Consider the following 16,665-nt stretch of genomic DNA (forward strand, 5'->3'; position numbering starts at 1 on the left):
TCAATGTTGAGAAAATACGTTTCAGACCCCTCCCATATACTCAGTTATGAGAGTCTTCAGCTTCAGCCAGACATGTCATATGAGGAACAGCCAGTGCAGATCCTGGATAGAAAGGATAAAGTCCTTCGGAATAAGACCATAGCGTTGGTCAAGGTTCTCTGGAGGAACAGTAAGGTGGAAGAAGCCACCTGGGAGCTAGAGTCAGATATGAGAGCTCAATACCCAGATTTATTCAGGTTAGATTTCGGGGACGAAATCCTTTTAAGGGGGGGATAGTTGTAAAGCCCGCTTAGCTAATTTGGAAATTATCAGTTAATTGGGATTAATTATGAAATTATTTATAGCTATTTAAATAATTTATGGTACTGTTATTTATGGAATTCAGATATGCATGATTATGTCATCAGTAGCTTTATATTTCGCATTTCCGGTGTCCGGTATTTTGGAACGCGGCGTTTGGCTCAGTAGAAATCACAACTTAGTATGTTAGTATTTTGGGGACGGGTTTAGACATTGGGAATGTCGGGAATGGCCGGGAATTTAGAATGTCCCAAAAATACCCCTTTAGTATGATTTTCATGATTTTATGGTGGAGGGGCAAAATGGTCTTTTTGCCCCATTAGTATTTTTGTCTTATGTGATTTATGAAATGGAAAATAAATGATAATTGTTTATTTTAATGGCTGAAATAAAATGGTTTAAGTGGCTATTCTTTCTTTTTCTCTCATTTTACACTTAGTCAAATTAGAAAGGAAAATTTCAAAAACTCACACACACAAACTCTCTCTCTCTTTTCGGCCAAGCTTTGAGTAGCAAGGAGGGGATTTTTCTCCTTTGATTTTGGCTGGTTTTTCATCATCTTTTAAGGTCCATTGCAAGCTAGGTTGGTTCATGTCTCTCCTCCTTTAATTTCTTGAAAAATTATGTGAAAAATGATGATGCATGCATGAGTTTTTAGTATTTGTTGCTGCTGTGATTTTGTTATTTTTCTAAGGTTCAAAGCATGATTATTTTGATGATGATTGAGTTGTTTGAATGCATAATAGTTAGGTTGTTCAAGCTTGTAGTTTTTATGTGAAAAAGTTATGAATTTTGGAAGGAAAATGTTGTGATTATGTTCTGTGATGTTGCTGTTGTTCTTGTTAGTTTGCAGAGGTGATATTATGCTTAGTTATGTAGAATTATGTTGGTTTGCATGCTTGTTTAGGTGGTTTGCTCAAGCTTGAGTTTGGAACTCAAAGCTTGAGCTCCAATGGCAAATTTTGTATTTGTGGTTTCTGGGTAGGTTTGATGCCTTGGATTTGTTCTTTAGGGTATTTAGAACAGGTCTGGAAAGTTTGGGATCAATTGGGGTTGAATTGGTCGAGTTATGAATTTTTGAGGTTGCTGCCTGCGAGGAACCGGAATTCCGGTTGAGCATCCGGAATTCCGGATGGGGGTTCAGAAATTCCCAGAACCGGAATTCCGGTTGGGCAACCGGTCTGCCGGTTGGGGAATTTTTCCGAACCCTAGTTTTCCTCGTTTTTGGGTTTTTAGGGGTATTGCCATGCTTTTTATCGATAGGGAAACTTTTGGTTTCGAGTTTTAGTCCCCGGGAAGTGATTTAGCGTGTCACTTATAGCGTTGTGATTTTTATGGTTTAGGAGCCAGTATGCGGGTTCGGCTTCGGTTCCGGTCGGGTTGACCAAGCACACTGAAATCGGAATCCACGTAAGATTAGTATAACAGTATGCATATGTAGATTACATGTTTAGCGTGCATGTAGGAAGCCTGCTAGATTACATTAGATATGTATTTAGGCTTCGAACCATCCAACCCTGTCACGTCGGTACGAGTGGAGTATGACCGACGGCGGAGTATGGCCGGTTCGACCGATCAGCTGACACTTGGTTGGTGGTTCAGTGCTATTGACCTATCCCGTCGGTACAGGCTGGAGTATGACCAGCAGCCGGAGTATGACCGGTTCGACCGATCAGGAGGATACTTGTCAATAGTGCCATCCCCTGAACGTTCAAAACTCAGTACCATGTTGGACATGGCAGTAGTGCTCAGTACCATGTTGGACATGGCAGTAGCGGGACTCAGTATCGTGTTGGACACGGCAGTTAGTTATGTATGATATTATTATGCTTTTCTTGCGAGTACGTCGACTCACAGTTTATGTTCATGTGTAGGTAAAGGCAAGGCTATAGCTGATGGACCGTGAGCGAGCTTATGAGATTGTACATGTCGGGGCGGTTAGGCCTGGAGCGTACGATCCTCGGGACAGCACGGCTGAGATTTTTGTAACTGTCGTTAGACGACTTTCATTTTGATGTAAAAGTTAATCAGTTAAAACTTTTGTAAATATTTTTAAATCGGGATCCCGAGACTTTTGTAAAATGGTTTATAAGTTTAATGAAAAAGCAAAATTTTAATTAATCACGTTTTTCCATAAACCTCGTTGATTAGCAACGAGCTGCACAGTACGTTTAAAAATCACGTAATACGCCTAAGTTAGTTAGGGTGTTACACTCGAGGTCTTGTTCTTCGATCCGGGCTTGCATCTCCGCAAACCGCAACTCCCAATTCGGGGCTCCCTGATCGGCTGGGGGAGCCTGGGCAGCCTGTGGCGGGTTCTCATCACCCAGGCCACGAGCCCTGCCTTGGGGACCTCTACCTCGGCCCCTAGCAGGTGGGGGAAACTGAGCTCCCTGTCCTTGGTTCGACCCCACGGAATTGCCCTGACTCCTGGTAGTCCGCCTGGCGTCCATCTAGTTAGAACCGCCTGCGAAACCAAGAGTTGGCATATCAGGTCGTATTCAAGGCGAGCTTACTAATGCCGCTTAATTTGGAAATTAAAAACGAAACATGCGCCTATTCTACTATCAGGCTACTAACATGCTTCCTAACAGGCTTTTTTTTTTTTTTCATAACTGAATAAAATAAACTACTAAAGCAATAAAGGCTTACTGAACCGTGAACCGAGCTAACTGCTGATGATGATTGTACATGTCGTGACGATCTTCGGAAGACAACCTGGCGGCTCTGATACCAAATTGTAACACCCTAACTACCTTAGGCGTATTACGTGATTTTTAAACGTACTATGCAGCTCGTTGCTAATCAACGAGGTTTATGGAAAAACGTGATTAATTAAAATTTTGCTTTTTAATTAAACTTATAAAACAATATTACAAAAGACTCGGAATCTCGATTATAAAAATATTTACAAAAAGTTTAACTGTTTAACTGTTACATAAAAATAAAGGTCGTCTAACGACCAGATACAAAATCAGCCTTGCTGGCCCGAGGATCGTACGCTCCAGGCCTAACCGCCCCGACATGTACAATCTCATAAGCTCGCTCACGGTCCATCAGCTATAGCCTTGCCTTTACCTACACATAAACGTAAACTGTGAGTCGACAGACTCAGTAAGAAAAGCATAATAATACTCATACATAATTCTAACTGCCGTGTCCAACACGATACTGAGTCCCGCTACTGCCATGTCCAACATGGTACTGAGCCACTACTGCCATGTCCAACATGGTACTGAGTTATGAACGTTCACAGGGACGGTACTATTGACAAGTATCCTCCTGATCGGTCGAACCGGTCATACTCCGCTTGGTCATACTCCGGCCCGTACCGACGGGATAGGTCAATAGCACTGAACCACCAACCAAATGTCAGCCTGATCGATCGAACCGGTCATACTCCGGCTGCTGGTCATACTCCAGCCTGTACCGACGTGACAGGGTTGGATGGTTTGAAGCCTATATACATAACTAATGTAATCTAGCAGGCTTCCTACATGCACGCTAAACATGTAATCTACATATGCATACTGTTATACTAATCTTACCTGGATTCCGAATTTAGGTGTGCCTACCAACCCGACCGGAACCGAAGCCGAGCTACGGACATCGGCTCCTAAACCATAAAAATCACAACGCTATAAGTGACACGCTAAATCACTTCCCGGGGACTTAAACTAGGAACTAAAAGTTTTCCTATCGATAAAAAGCATGGCAATACCCCTAAAAACATAAAAACGAGGAAAACACGGGTTCTGAAAAATTCCCCAACCGGTAGACCGGTTGCCCAACCGAAATTCCGGTTCTGGGAAATTCAGGACCCTCATCCGGAATTCCGGATGCACAACCGGAATTCCGGTTCCTCGCAGGCAGCAACATCAAATTCTCATAACTTGCACAAATCAACCCCAAATCCCCTCAAACTTTCCAGACCTGTTCTATACCTTCCCTAGAACATTTCTAAGGCCTCAAAACAACCCAGAATACACAGAAACAAAAATCACCATTGGAGCTCAAGCTTTGAGTTCTAAACTCAAACTTGAGCAAATCCACCTAATCATGCATTCCACTAGCTTAATTCTACTTAAACTTGCATAAAATCATCTCTGAAAACTATTAAAAACAACAGCAACATCACAGAAACAGATTACACAATTTTCATGTTGAAAACCAAACTTTTGCATAATAAAACTCTAGCATGCTCAACCTAGGAATCATACTTCACAAATAGCTTAATACCAACTAAAAATCATGCTTTTAATCTCAGAAAATAATCACAAAATACAGCAGCAACAACCACCAAACTCATGCATGCATCATCAATTTATCAAACTTTTCCTAAGAAAATAAGAGAAGAAAGCTAGAAGACACCTACCACAATCAAGAATTCACTAGAGTTTTGCAAACCAAGCTTGAATCACCACAAAAATCCAGCTCCAAGCACCCCCATGCACAGCCGAAAATAGAGAGAAAAAGAGAGGGTTTTTTGAAATTTTCTTTCTTTTCTTTACTTAGTGATTTTTTGTAAAAAGAAGGAATACACATAAAGCCACATGTCAACTTACATTTCAGCCAACAATTAAATAAAATAACATTTATTTTTCATTTCATAAAGTCACAAAAGACAAAAATACTAATGGGGCAAAAAGACCATTTTGCCCCTCCACCATAAAATCACATAAATCATACTAAAGGGGTATTTTTGGGAAATTCTAAATTCCCGGCCATTCCCGACATTCCCAATGTCTAAAACCCGTCCCCAACTACTAGCATACTAAGTTGTGATTTCTACTGAGCCAAACGCCGAGTTCCAAAATACCGGGCACCGAAATTACAAAATAGGCAAGCTACTGAATAACATAAATAACAGTATAATAAATTATTTAAATAGCTATAAATAATTTCATAATTAATCATAAACAACTGCTAATTTCCAAATTAACTAAGCGGGCTTTACAGTAAACTAGGTGTACGACCAATCCATAGTTCTAAGGGTGTCTTAGGGATTAATTTAGATGGAACAACATTTAAAATGTCGGTTGCCATCTGAATTGCATATCCCTAGAAGGACGTAGGTAGAGTTGAGAAACTAAGCATGGACCTAACCATTTCCAAAAGCGTGCGATTCCGTCTTTCTACAACTCCATTTTGCTGTGGAGTGCTAGGGGCGGTTAATTGGGATTCAATTCCAAGTTCAATTAAATGATCTTTGAACTGCATATCCATATATTCTCCACCCCTATCAGTTCGCAAGATCTTTAATGTTTTACCCAATTGGTTTTGAGCCAATGCGTGAAATTCTTGAAACTTTGCAAATGTTTCAGATTTCTTATGCATAAGGTAAATATGTCCATATCTAGAGTAATCGTCAATGAAAGTGACAAAGTACTCATAACCACCTCCGACTTTTACATTCAAAGGTCCGCAGACATCGGAATGCACTAACCCTAGGGGTTGTTTGGCACGCTCTCCCTTTGCAGAGAAAGAACGTTTAGTCATTTTTCCTTCTAGGCAGGACTCGCAAACTGGCAGTTCACCTAAGACGACATTTTTCAATGGACCGTCTTTTGTTAGCCTATAGAGTCTATCAAAGCCTATATGACCTAAACGTAAATGCCATAGATGTGTTTCATTATCATCAACGATCTTTTGCTTTTTGTGGTTTCTAGGTTTAGCTACTTTGAAAAGTTCGTTATGTAGGGCAAATGGTGTTTCTGGTCTAAGAACATAAAGCCCCTGTTCCATGGATGCAACACAAATATGAATGTCATTTCGAGAAATGGTAGAACCAGAACTCGAAAAATCTAATTTGTATTGTTGCAATTGTAAGCATGAAACAGAAACCAAGTTTCTACTGAAATTTGGAATGTATAAGACATTGTCTAATTCCAAAATTTTGTTTTGAAACTTGAGTTTGGCTTTTCCTCTAGCTCTAACCAAAACCATTTCGCCATTACCAACTTTAAGTTTCAACTCTCCGGATTTCAAATAATTCCAATTCTCAAGCAATTTCAATGAACAACTTACATGGTTTGTAGACCCAGAATCAAGAATCCAAATGGATTTATCATTCTCTAACACACATTATTCGAAGACTAAAGCATTACTGCTTATTCGTTTGTGATTTGTTGTTCTTGATTGTACAATTTGTTGTGAAGTATAACTTGAGGAAGTGGAATCACTTTCTCTTATCTTCTCAACTAAGCTTGAAGTAGTAGGATTTATGGAGTTATGAACTATTTGCTCTTCAGAGTGAACAATTCCCAACTTACCAGCTTTCTGGAATTTAAAGTTCATCATGAGCATATGTGAAGTATTACTCTGACAAGGAGTTTATAACTTCAAGTTCAATTGCTAAGAAATTAACTAGGAGTGGAATGGGAAGAGGGTTATTGGCACTACAACACATCAATAAAACAGAAGTAAGATTTTGGTTCAAAATTCATACACAAGTTCAGAAAATAATAAATAATCACATATGTTATAAAAATACTAAATCTAACATAGTTTATTTTCCAAGGTTTCCAACATAATGAAATACAGTGTCCCGGTAGGCGAGTGTCAAAGATAACATTAGTTGAATAGAGTAGTCAGCTCATCTAAAATTAAACATTTTAGCAACCTTTTATTCGATTAAAATGAGAATCCAACGTTGTCCCGGTAGGCGAGAGTCATGGTTATTCTCATTTTATGAGCTTCCACCATTGTTTCATGTTTTGTGAGTTTATCTCTAAGTAGTCACCATAGGGGAGAGTCTAATAGAGACGAAAACTCACAAAACACTAATCAAATGAAATCTTACGGTGTTAAAAGTGTTCAACGAATAACCATCCATAGGGGGACGAAGTCTAGCGTCTCGAGGTTATATTGAAAAAATTTAACTTTTGTAAGACCAACAATGGAGATCGAATATCTTTTGATTAAAGCTCATTATTTTAAAAAAATATATGTATTTTGTATAATCATTTTATTCGATATTATAATAATGAAAAATTACAAATTAAAGTTGGTTTAAATAAAAAATCAACTTTAATTAATTTTCAATTATTATTTATTTAAAAAAATAAATTCGAATAAATATCGAACAAGTTCCATATTGTAATAATGAAAAATTACAAATCAAAGTTGGTTTAAATAAAAAATCAACTTTAATTAAATTTCAATTATTATTTAAATTCGAAAAATAAATTCGAATAAAATGGAACAAATTTGAAAATATCTTGTTTAAGTTGTTTTAGAAGAAAAAAAACAACTTAAATATCTTTCAAATTAGATTCATTTAAATTAAAATTAAGTTGTAACCACTTAATATGAAAATATTCCATTTTAAGTTAATATTAGAAAAGATATTAACTTAAAAAATATCTAAAGAATCTTAATAACCAATGCCTGAAATTCCTCAACTTAATTTTGAAATTTTAAATCCAAAAGATATTCAGATTTAAGTTGGTTAGTTATAGATAACTAAATATCAACTTAAATAGGAATATTTAATGAAAAATTTAAATTAAGCTTCAGAAAGAATCTAGATGGTTATAATTCTATATTTAATTAAATACAAGAAAATACATATAGTTTAGCTTAGAATATAAAATTCTTTAAACTATGGTTTTCTTAAATTAATTTCAAAATAAATGAAATTAATTATGTTGCTAATCAATTTTATTAGGTTAAACTAGTTTAATTAACCTAGTACAGTTATTCAAGTCAGGCAAATGGGCCTTCACAATTGGGGTGGTTCATGTGAGGGGGTGCTGGATTCAGTATGTCGTACCCACTTCTATGGCTCCCAACTCTCACACAAGGCCCAAAAGAGAGGAATTTAACCTTAAAATGAACAACTGTTATTAATTGAATAGGCCCAAAAACTAAATGGGCCTAAATAAAATCTATCAAGAACTATGACATTTTATTTAGCACAACAACCTATATGCATCTATAATGAAATTAAACACAAATGAAAGAAGATTGTAAATATACCTGTTACAAATTATTGACTTGACCAAGGGAGCCATCAGATGATTAGATCTGGCAAAAAGTTAACCATGGCTATTTGCAATCAAGCAATAATAGGTTTTGAAAACTTACAAATAAGCTAAAACATATACTCCTGCAACAAGGTTAGCTGGATAGTTGGATGTAGGATTTATTTAATTTTAAATAAATAATTTCGAAAAATAATTAATTAAATAAATAAAAAAAATTATTTTCGAAAATTAAAAAAAAAAATTAAAAAAAAATTTGAAATTTTAAAATAAATATTTAAAATTAAACCTACAATTTTGAAAAATTAGGTTTCAACCAACCTAAATATCATTTCAAAATTTTGCTAACTATTTTCAAAAATTTAATGTTATTTTATAAATAAAAATCAAATAAAAAATTAAAAAAAGATAAATGAATATCTTTTTCAGATTTTTAATGTAATTAAAATAAATAAATAACAAAATTTAAAAGTTAGCAAAATATCTTACATCTATTTAAAATTACATGATTATAGTTATCTTATTTTAAATTTAAATAAGGTCAAATTATTAAAAAAAAGAATTTAAATTTAAAAAATTTAAATGTGACCTTAAATTTAAAAATAAGATAAGATATAATCAAATTTAAAAATAAGATAGATAATTAAGCAAAAAAGATAGATATTTGCTATTTTTCAAATTCAAATTACACTAATATCATGAATTAAATTTAAAAAATATTAATTAATTTAATTATGATAATTAGAATTGAATTAGGAATAGTAAATGTATAAATACAGAACTATACAAAAAAATCGGAAGACAAATCCATGAAAAAGCATGAAAAAACGAAGAAAAACGAAAAAATTGCGAGTTGTACGGACGGGATGTTGTGCATATCCGTCCGCGGGTGCAGGAGGGTGATCTGGGCGTGTAACCTCGGCGGCAGCAGAATTTGCATGAAATCCGCGCGCGCACGAGATGTGATGCTCAACCCCGATTTTTTCGAAACTTCAAAAAATCATAACTAATTCAAATTAAATCGAAATTGAGTTCTGTGAAAAAAGTAACTTGCTTAATTATTTCCATACTATCTAATAAAAATAATTCCAAAAACAAATATTCAATTATTTTTCACAAAAATTCACAAACATCAATCAATCATCAAATAACACTCAATACAACATGATACCATCCAAAACATCAAACAATCGTTTTAAAGTCCAAATTTCTTGCATGGAAATAAATTACCATGGCTCTGAGGCCAGTTGTTGGAAATTATTTTACCAGGATCTTAGATCTACTCACAAGTATGTTGATTAACACCCTAAATATGAACTTTCTAAAACGATGAAATAAACACATATAAAGTTTAGGAAACCTTACATTGGGTGCTGCGGAATTATATGACTCCTTCCGTTCAGATCTCTAACCCTTGTATCCTTTCTATCGCAGAGTATTATCAAGATCTGAACCTCGATCTCTTTCTCTGAATCTTTGATGCTGAAACTCCTTTTGCTGAAAATCTTTCTTCACGATCTTCCTCACTATGATTGAGGTATTGCTTGCTGCGTGTGGGCACTACTCTAATCACTAAGGGGTTTTGAAATACTAAGGAAGAAGAGAGAGAGAGAGAGAGTGGCGGCCAAAGGTAGAGAGAGAGGCCCAGGTTTTTCTGAATGAAAAGTGTAATTTTCCTGAAGCCTTCACTACCTATTTATAGCATTTCACTAGGGTTAGGTTTGAATTATTTGGCATTAAAATAATGAAAAATATCAGAGGATAATCGCTAAAAAAGTGGCCGGCCATGGTTTATTGGATTTGCGCCTCACTTTTTGCAATTTTGCAATTTTATCACTTTTGTATCTGATTTTTCTCAAAAACGCCAATTTTTCTAATTCAACCATTTGAATGCCAATTCTAACTATTTAATAACTATAAATAATTATTAAATAATATTGTCATTTATCATATTTATTAATTGAATCATACAAAGTATCATAATTAACAAATATGCCCCTAACAACTCTTTCTTTACAATTTCGCCCTTACTTAGTGAAAAATTCACAAATAGACATAGTCTAACTTGAGAATTATAATTGGTTAATCAAAACCAATTACATGAATCTTACAAGCAATATTATCTCAACTAGTGTGGGGACCATGGGTCTATATAACCGAGCTTCCAATAAGTAGATCAAGAATTTATTACTAAAATTAACTAACTTATTAACTCTTCGTTGAATCCACGCATAGAACTTAGAATTGCACTCTTAGTATATAGAATGCTCTATATGTTCCACCATATAGACACATCATTAGTTATCCATTGTTATAATCCTAATTTGAACAATGATCCTCTATATGAATGATCTACACTGTAAAGGGATTAGATTACCGTAACACCCTACTATGTATTTTATCCTTAAAACACTTGACCCCGTATAAATGATATTTCAGCTTATGTGAAATGAGTACTCCAGCATTTATGTTCGTTTGGTCAAGATCGAAGGAGATCATCCTTTGCTTACTATTCGCCAGATAGAAGCTATAGATTCCATGTTTATGTTAGCACTCCCACTCAATTGCACTACCGTGTTCCCAAAATGTACGTATCACCCTGACCTAAAAGTAGGCTTAACTAACAAATCAATGAACACGAATAGCCTTTCAAGATTGAGCCTAATCATAACAGGAGTAAGAACATTTGATCTAGGATCAACTAGGCGATATTGACTTGAATAGATTTTACGGTAAGTTTAATAAATCTAAGTCAAAGTTCAATATCGGTCCCTTCGGAAAGAACATAGCATCCAACCTGAGCTTTAGTTTAACCAATGTTCTGGAAAGAACATAGCATTTCTCCAAATGCAAGTAAACTCTTGTTGTAGATTATCATATCAGTAAAACCCTGTGTCTGATAAATCTAGGAAACTTTATTCACATAGTCATGTTTACTTTCCAAAGTGATGACAACACAATAAACAGGAACAAGTATGTGAAAAGGGTTTAAGATGAATTTATAAATCAAATAGACAAGCAATTGATAAAGTGAACCAAAACATACACAAATGAATGAAAAATACTTCTGTTTCTTTATTGATGTTGAATAAAATAGATTACATTGAAATGGAGTTTTATTTAGGGCATAAAACCCAACAAATAATTCCTCCACCCCTAGAGTAACCACCATCTCAAATTGGTTATGAGTTGGTGTAGATATAAGGATTCTAACATAACCCTTATCATCTAACATATAGGTCACTTTCATAAATTTCCTTGACTGTCTCCTTATGTTCCTTGTTTGATTACATCTTAGATGGCTCCCACTCAATAGTAGGAGTCTGGTTAAATTCATACATAGAAGTACATTTAACCTTTTACTATTATTTTTCAGTGTTATCTTGTTGTGACATATTATCTTAGTCTGAAACTGTAAGTTCCTTCTAAACCTAGTCATCAACATAGCAATCTAGTATTTACTTTAATGTATAATACTTGCTTAAGATTAAGTAATCATTAGAGATACCATAATATATTTCATTCGAATAGACTATGCAAAATTCTACTATCTTATTCTCAAAACTCAGAAGAGTTATTTCTCTCCATATGATTGGTTAGATTTACTTTCTCAGTTGTATTCTAAAAGTTCCTATCACAAGTTTCATCCAAATAGAGATGAGCTTAGAATTTTTTAAAATTCTCCCACTCAAATGAGGTACTGTGATACTATATCCAGGAACTTTTATTGGTATCGATTTCTATTACAACAGTAACATATTAATTGGAACAAGAATTAAGACCAAGAATATGCTCTACTAATTTGCTAATTTTGGTCATTATATTATATCCATGTTTAATCAAAATATGTGTGCCATAGAGATACTGTGGTGTATTGAGTATAGTCTAGAGTTCAAAATGAACTACATATGTCAATAGTTTCATCCACCCCTAAGTGTTATAGAGACCATGTGGAGTTATGAATATATCCAGAGTTCAGTAGATATAAAAGATCCTTGAACTGCATATATTATTCTTCTTAATTTCTTCCACACCTATGAGATCAAAATATCTTTTTATTATAAAAAATCTTAATAATTGTTTCAGTATTAACAATTATGCATAAACATAGAATTCCAATTCTAAAATGTTTATGCGGTATTATCTCTTTGCAGAGTATAATATACCATAGATTTTGTATCAATAATAAAACACAAACACATACAAACATTTGAAACATATAAATATAATTTGTATAGGCATACACAAGATAAAGAAATATGAAGCTCAACTCATAAATATAATTCATTACCAAAAGAGAAAAATTTATTATAATTTTCTCCAAAAAAAATGAATTGTCTGTAATAATATGAAAAATAGGGAATAAAAATCCCAAACCAATAATTGAAATTCAAATTGTTCTTAAATTAAAACAAATTATTAAAAATTATAATAAATAGAAGATTCCGAGCTTCATTTTCAATCTTGGACTATCTCCACCCATCTGTCCAACCATCCGACTCAACTCGCTAGGATAGCAATCCAAGTTCAAGCAGCTGGAGCTGAAATAAGAAGAAAAACAAACATGGTTAGTAGGTCAAGAATTAATAACCCAAGGGGGTAATAATTCTCTAAAACACACTAGTTTATGTTGGAATTATTTTACCAGAATCTAGATTTACTAACAAGTATGTTATTAACATCCTAAATATGAACTTCTAAAACCGATATGAAATAAACACATATAAAGTATGAGGAACCTTACAGTGGTTGCAGCGGAATGTAATATCTCCTTCCACTCAGATCTCTAACCCTTGTATCCTTTCTGTAGCAGAGTATCACCAAGATCTGAGTCTGAATCTCCTTCTCTTGAAACTGGATTCTTCACAGCTTTACACACTATGATTGAGTACCACTTTATGTGTGTGGGCACTCACTCTTTCACTATAGGCTTCGGTTTTTAAAGAGAGGAAGAGAGAGAGAGAGAGAGAGAGAGAGAGAGAGAGAGAGAGAGAGAGAGAGAGAGAGAGAGAGAGGTTTCAGCTAGGGTATCGGAGAGGTGGCTAAAATTTTACTAAAGGAATGAGATGCATCGTCTTTTCCCTTTAGCCATCACCACCTATTTATAGGAAACCACTTAGGGTTAGGTTAGATTTATTTGGCATTAAAATAATGAAAAAATTAAACGGTAAATTGCTATAGAGTGGTCGGCCATGGATAGTGGGCCCCACTTTGCAATTTTGCCATTTTTCTCATTATTCATATTATTTTCTCAAAAATGCCATCTTTCCAATTTAACCACTTAAATGCCAATTCTAATTATTTAATAACTAGAAATTAATTATTAGATAATATTGTCATTTAATATATTTATTAATTAGACATAACAAAGTCTCTTAATTAACAAATAAACACTAGAATCTCTTTTCTTCACAATTAAGCCCTTGCTTAGTGAAAATTCATAAACTATACATAGTCTAATTTTAGAATTATAATTGATTAATTAAAATCAATTCACTGAGTCTTACAAGTAGTATTGTCTCAACTAGTATGGGGACCATGGGTCTATATATCTGAGCTTCTAATAAGCAGATCTAGAATTTACCAAGTAAATTCACTGACTTATTAATTACTCGTTGCATCCACCATAGAACTTGGAATTGCACTCACAGTTATATAGAACGCTCTATATGTTCCACGATATAGATACACTATTAGTTATCCATTGTTATAATCCCAATAATCAATGATCCTCTATAGATGATTTACATTGTATAGGAATTAATTTACTGTTACACCCTTCAATGTATTTTATCCTTAAGACACTTAGCCACATATAAATGATATTTCAATGAACTAACATAATCACTCAAATGAGTACTCACCCATTTATCTCTGTTTAGCCAAGCCCGAAGGAAACCATCCTTTCACTTCTATGTCCTGATAGAAGCTATAGATTCCATATCTATGACTAGCGCTCCCACTCAATTGCACTACCATGTTCCCAAAATGTATGTATCACCCTGACAAAAAAGTAGGCTTAACTAACAAATAAAAGAACATATATGAGACTCTTGAGATCGAACCTAGCCATGTCAGGATTAAGATCATTTGATCTAGTATCAACTAGGTGATATTGAATTAAATAGATATTACGGTAAATTTATCATATCTGATTCAAGTTCAATATCGGTCACTTTCAATGCATACTCCATACATCCAACCCAAGCTTTACTTTAACCAATGCCCTGTTGGAAATATTTTACCAGGATCTAGATTTACTACCAAGTATGTTTTATTAACATCCTAATATTAATTCTAAAACAATGAAATAAACACATAAGAGTTTAAGAAAACCTTACATTGGGTGCAGCGGAATATTATGACTCCTTCCATTCAGATCTCTAGCCCTTGATTCCTTTCTGTAGCAGAGCATAATCAAGATCTGAATCTGGATCTCTTCTTTTCCTTCTTTGATGCTGATTTTCCGTAGTCTTACACACTATGATTTAGGTACCACTTGATGTGTGTGGGCACTACTCTATCACTCAAGGGAATTTTGAAATTAGAAGAGAAGAAAAGAGCGAGAAGGGGCGGCTTGGCTATTCTCTGAAGGAAACAATGTGCAAAGTTATGAGTTTCCTGAAGCCAATACCTTCTATTTATAGAATGCTCTCTAACTTTAGGTTAGAATTGTATGGCATTAAAATAATGGAAAAATAAAATGGTAAAGGGCTTTGCATAGTCGGCGGCCATTTAAGGAAATTGGGCCTAACTTTGCATCTTTCCCATTTTGTTATTTCTCATTCCCATTTTCTCAAAAATGCCAATTTTCCAATTTAACCATTTAAATACCAATTCTAATTATTTAATAACTTAAAAATAATTATTAAATAATATTGCCATTTAATATATTTATTAATTTAGACATATAAAGAATCTTAATTAATAAATAAACCTAGAATCTCTTTTCTCTACAATTTCGCCCTTGCTTAGTGAAAATTCATAAAGTAGACATAGTCTAACTTTAGAATTATAATTGATTAATTAAAATCAATTAACTGAGTCTTACAAGCAGTATGGTCTCAACTAGTATGGGGACCATGGGTCTATATAACCCAGCTTCCAATAAGTCGAACCGAATTTACCAAGTAAATTCTGTAACTTATTAATTCCTTACTGAATCCACTCTTAGAACTTGGAATTGCACTCTCAGTCATATAGAACGCTCTATATGTTCCACGATATAGATACGTCATTAGTTATCCATTGTTATAACCCTAATGTGATCAATGATCCTCTATATAGATGATTTACACTGTAAAGGGATTAAATTACCGTAACACCCTACAATGTATTTTATCCTTAAAACACTTGACCTTGTATAAATGATATTTCAGCTAAGTGAAATGAGATCTCCACCATCTATTTTCGTTTGGTTAAGCTCGAAGGAAATCATCCTTTACTTTCTATTCGCCAGATAGAAGCTATAGATTCCATATTTATGTTAGCGCTCCCACTCAATTGCACTACCGTGTTCCCAAAATGTACGTATCACCCTGACCCAAAAGTTTGCTTAACTATAAAATCAAAGAACACGAATAACACTCTTGAGATTGAACTTAATCATATTAGGATTAAGATCATTTGATCTAGGATCAACTAGGTGATATTGACTTGAATAGATATTATGGTAAGTTTAATTAATCTATGTCAAAGTTCAATATCAGTCCCTTCCGATGCATACTCCATGCATCCAACCCAAGCTTACTTTAACCAATGCTCTGGAAAGAACATAGCATTTCTCCAAATGCAAGTAAACTCTGTTGTAGATTGTCATATCAGTAAAACCCCAGTGTTCTGATAAATCTAGGAATCTTTAATCACATAGTCATGTTTACTTTCCACTGTGTTGACAACACAATAAACAGGATCAAGTATGTGAAAAGGGTTTGGATGAATTTATAAATCAAATAGACAAACAATTGATAAGATGAACCAAAACATACAAATGAATGAAAAATACTTCTGTTTCTTTATTGATATTGAATAAAATGAATTACATTGAAATGGAGTTTTATTTAGGGCATAAAACCCAACAAACTCTCACTTGCACTAATATAAAACTAATCAGTACATATCAATTAATCCTAAATTCTGACAGTGCTTTTCAAATGCAGTCACTGCCAAGACTTTGGTGAATGGATCAGCTAGGTTGTCTTCTGTGTCCACTTTCTCAACCAGTACATCCCTTCTTGCCACATATTCTATGATGATATGATATTTCCTTTCTACGTGTTTGCTTCTCTTGTGGCTTCGAGTTTCCTTACTGTTGGCTATTGCTCCATTGTTATCACAAAGTAAGACAAGAGGCTTCTCCATTCCAGGCACTACACCGATA

This window comes from Cannabis sativa, chromosome 6 (assembly GCF_029168945.1).
Source record: "Cannabis sativa cultivar Pink pepper isolate KNU-18-1 chromosome 6, ASM2916894v1, whole genome shotgun sequence".
In the NCBI taxonomy this organism is placed as follows: domain Eukaryota; kingdom Viridiplantae; phylum Streptophyta; class Magnoliopsida; order Rosales; family Cannabaceae; genus Cannabis; species Cannabis sativa.